Source organism: Propithecus coquereli, unplaced genomic scaffold (genome assembly GCF_000956105.1).
Source record: "Propithecus coquereli isolate 6110/MARCELLA unplaced genomic scaffold, Pcoq_1.0 Scaffold162, whole genome shotgun sequence".
Classification (NCBI taxonomy): domain Eukaryota; kingdom Metazoa; phylum Chordata; class Mammalia; order Primates; family Indriidae; genus Propithecus; species Propithecus coquereli.
The window spans coordinates 1344942-1349856 of record NW_012140747.1 but is presented as its reverse complement, the minus strand read 5'-3'; positions in this window follow the sequence as shown (position 1 = coordinate 1349856).

The window sequence follows — 4915 nt, the reverse complement described above, 5'->3', positions numbered from 1 at the left end:
ATTTAAAATAATATAACAACATTAAAAGGGAATTTAAATTTAAAATTATCCCTCATAATCCTTACACCTTAACATAAAGTTATCTGAGTATTCTCTTTGAGTCTTTATTCTCTCGTATATCTATTTTTACATTTTTTAAATCATAGAACACACACAAGATAAAAATCAACTTCTAATTATTTCACCTCTAAGGATATCTAGGAAGAGCTCAACTATTTCTGAGTAAAGGGGAGTGAAAATAAACTTTTGGTTTGTATTTTTTTTGAGAGTTATTTTAAGGAGTCAAAAAGGAAGTCAAATAGGACCAGTGTGTGGGGAATCGAACTTTAAGTGTTAATTGACGTTTAAAATTAAATAGGCTCTGGTGGCTACAAGAGTGGATAGTTCATATTCTAAAGGGATTATCTAATGTACTGGATTGAACTGTTTTAAAGCAGACAGGATGAAAAGTTAATATTTGCCCTCCAATGAGCAGAGATTGTGAGGAAGAATGAGTTAGTTATAGTTCAAATTAGGAAACTCCCTCTTCTCTGTATTTCCAGCGATTGTGAGGGAAATTTGTGCCCCCTTCTACGTTATTGCTAACGAATATGTGCTTATTGTTGAAAATTCTGGAAAATACAGATGAGCTAAAAGGAAAATGAAGAAACATCTCTAGTCCCAGCACTTCTCCCTTTGTTTCAATAAATATCCGTCCAGTTTCATGGGAGTGTAGGTGTATCTGCGTGTGTTCAGGATTGTTTCTAAGGTGAAATTTCTGTGTTCTATTGTTTTATAGTTTGCTATTCCCTCTGAATTATACCGTGAATACCTGCCAGATGAAAGCATCAGGCTGTCCTTGGTGTTTCTGGGTCATGAACAATACTTTGATAAATGTCCTGATGCTAATTTTTTTTACCTAACTACAACTCTTGTCTTGACTACTGTCACCCTCCAACCATGGTCCCTGCAACTTCTGTGAAATCTACTCTGGGTGCATTCAATGTTCCCTTCCCTTCAACCCACCCATCTATCCTGCTCTTTCTCACCCCCTGAGAACCCCACCTTGCCACCCAGGGAAGGACTTGGAGATAATTTACCTCATGGCAGTCCAGTTGAGTATTTCCAGAGCTAGGCTACTGAGAGAAGGTAGGTCCTCTCTCCCGGTCGGGAGTGGGGTTCTCCACTTGTCTCCACTTAAGATTGAAGAGGCAGAGAGGCCACCCGGTTGTTTCCTGTTTATGGAAATCTCATCTTTCCTCACCTGTCCTTCCTGTCCCTCCTTCCTGTCTCTGCCTTCATGTGGCCCCCATAGTTTCCTGCTCTGCGTCCCGCCATGGAAGCTTCTCTGAGCTCACGGTGGGAGTGTCTGAGAGGATCCGACCAGCTGGGATAGTTTTGTATTCCATTTACTCAGCTAGAAATTAGTTACAAAATCCCACTTCCAATCGGACAAATTCCCACAGTTTGGGAGTATTTCCCCGGCCTGACTCTGTCCCCTTGGTGGCAAACCATTGCTCCAAGGTCACTTGTCCCTGTGACAGATTCCTTGAATTACTAAACAATGACAAGAGTGCAAGGAATAGGAAAGAGTCATTCATTGCTGATAACTGTCTTCTCTCTGTCTGAATCATCTGTCCCTATTTGTATGGCGGGGTGAATAAGCAGTTACTGTAAAGAATTGCTGTGAAAACCATTTTATTCATTTTGCTTTGAAAAGGCAATACATGCACAAGGCAAGAAATTCAAACAGCTCATAAATGGGAAGAGTGAAGAGTAGTTCTTCCTCTTGCCGGTGTCCCTAGAGAGGTTCTCCTCTCCAGAGGCGACTGTTGTTACTAGTTTCTTGTGGCGGTGACTATGCCTGTGATGTCCAATGAGGGCTGCCAGCCACACGTGCCCACTGCTGTGTGGCCACCTGAACACTCGAAATGTGGCGAGTCTGAGCTGAGATGTGCTCCGAGTGTAAAACGCACACCGTATTTCAAAGACTTGTGAAAGAATGTAAAACGAATTTTTATATTGGTTGCATTTTGATATGATAATGTTTTAGATATCATTAAATTCATTTAATTTTTTTAATTTTTAATTTTTTAATTTTTATTTTTTTTAGAGATGGGCTCTCCCTCTGTCAGCCAGGCTGGAATGCAGTGGCGTGATCATAGCTCACTGTAATCTTGAACTCCAGGTCTCAAGCGATCCTCCTACCTCGGCCTCCTGAGTAGCTGGGGCTACAGGCACATGCCACCACGCCCAGCTCATTTTTAAATTTTTGTAGAGACGGGATCTCTCTGTGTTGCTCACGCTGGTCTTGAACTCCTGGACTCAAGGGATCCTCTCACCTCAACCTCCCAAAGTGCTGGTTTTACAGCCATGAGCCACACCACAGCTGGCTTATTTCTTTTAATTTTTTTGTGTGTGACTATTAGAAAATTAAAAATTACACATGTGGCTCACGTTTGTTGCTGTGTTACATTTCTATTGGACAGTCTGGTCTGTACATGAACAAAGGTACACATATACATGTTTGTGTGCACGGGCGTGTGTGGTAGCATAATATAAACACTGTTCTGCACCTTTCTTTTTCCACTTAGCAATGTGTCTTGGAAATTGTCTCACATCACTATGTAAAGAGACTTTTAAAAATAATTGCTTACGGTATTCTGTTGTACAGTACTTCGTTTATATAACCAGTCCTTTTTGGTGAACCTTTAGGTTGTTTCCAGTGTTTTTTCCTTCAATTTTGACACACGATGGTACAATAAATAGCCATGTTTATTTCACACTTACGCAGTTGGAAAAACTGGGTCAGAGAATATTTATTTACATGTTTGGTTTTGACAAATGTTGTCAAGTTTATCTCCTTAGAGAATGTGGCAGTTTACATGTCTGTAAGCAATGCATGAGCCTCTCCTTTCCCTGACATCCTAACTCAGTGTATTATCAAGCATTTTTATCTTTCCCCATCTGAGAATTGGAAAACTGTGTGGGTAATTTATATTACCTGGTCATATATCCTGGTTTAAAACATATCTGACAATAAGAATTATTAACTTCATATAGCAAAGCATGGTTTGCTCATGCTTTGTATTTTCATGTCTTCTCATTTAATTCTTATAATAATCCAGTGATAATAAGCATTTTACCTAGAAGCAAATAAAAACTGAGGTAAAGAGGAGAAACGAATCTTTGTGTTTGGTAAATCTATACATAAATTCATTTAATTCTCAACACAATATGGAAGCAGATTTTATAAGGTTTTTTTTTAATTGCATGTTATAGATGAGGACACTGAATAGTTAAGCGACTCACTTATAGTTAAGTGATTCACAGCTAGTAAATTGGGGGGTTAATTGTATGGTTTTTCCATTAGACATGTGTGAGTTAACTGTGGCTCAGCTGTTTTACTAGCTGTGTGAACTCGGACAAGTTCATTGATATATAATATGTACATATTAATATGTAAAATGTGGATAATGAAAGTACTTATCACATGGGAAGGTGTCAAAATTAATTGAGATAATGCATACTAATACTTAGCACAGGGCCTGGCACAAGGGAAGCCCTTAAATATGTATGTGTGTGTGTGTGCATGCATGTGTACAAATGTTTGTATATGTACACACATGGGTATATACACGCATATGTGTGCCAAGATACAAACCCAGATTCTTGGTTTCCTGAGCTTCCACCCTGTCATTTCCCTCTCCTAGTGTGACTCAGTCCATTCTGGACAGCAAGACTCAGTTTGACCCAGATCTTACTTTTTTGTGAGTTGGGGGAAGGCCTGGTGCAGAGAGGAGACATTCTAGGTCTTCATGTGCCTGTCCCTTCCTCTCCAACTTGGGACGATGTTCACCCTCTCTGCGTCTGCTACATCAAATGAGTCATTGGTATGATATCGATAACGTGGATACTCTTACAAGTTCCTTTGAGGTTTCGGAGCAAAGTAAGTTTAAGTTGCATGAATGTGTGAATGAAAACAAGGCAACGCTTATACCGAGGACTCAGGTGGAAACTACCCGTGACTCAGGGACACTGCTGATTAGGTCAGGGAAGTCATGGTGTATTTAGATGGCCCCCAAATCAAGTAAATGGTGATAATATAGTAAACTACAATCGTGAAATGGAGCAGAACTGTTCTGTGATTTTAGAATCATTTTTATTCTTTTCCTTTTAAAAAAAAAAAGACAGGAAGTAAGTGATCAGGAAATGCAGGAACAATAGCCTTTTCCTGGAAGAGAGGCTCTGAAGAGATGACTAAACATTCAGACATGCGGGGCTGAAATGGCAGGGGCCGAGAGCCTGGGCCACAGTGGGGCGGCTCATGAGACGTAGACAAAGCCAAAGGTTTAGCTCAAGTGTGTTATTTATTACTCCCTATCTGGTGGAAAAAAGGAGAGATTATGTCAAGGTTACATTGAACCTGGAGACCATCAAGTGATTAATTGGCAAAAACTGCTACCTGACCAAAAGCCTTTAGAAAGTTCTATCTGGCAGGAACAGCCAGTAAGGCTGCCTTCATTTGCTTTGATAAAGGAAACATCCTAGGGGTTTTTGGAAGCTTAAACACGGCGACACCACCACCAGACAGCGAAGGTGTGCTCGCCTGTTGGTTCCCAGGCTTTTAATCCGCTGAATTCTGTGTTTGTGTTTTGAAAACCTTTGTATGCCAAACAGCGTTGATTAAGTGGAATTGTCTTCTTTCTTTAAGAATAATTAATCACAATTTGTAGAAAAATAAAACTACTCCTCCAAATGTCTTATCAGCCTGAACTAATCAGTGTTACCACACTGAATTGATGTGATTTGGGCCATGAATGGAGACACACATTGATTTAGCTCTTCTAAGCAGCCATGTTACCAGGGAATGCACGATTTCTCCCAGGCTTTGTGGGATGTTGATAAGCCCTTCCAATGTCTCCCCAGACTCTTC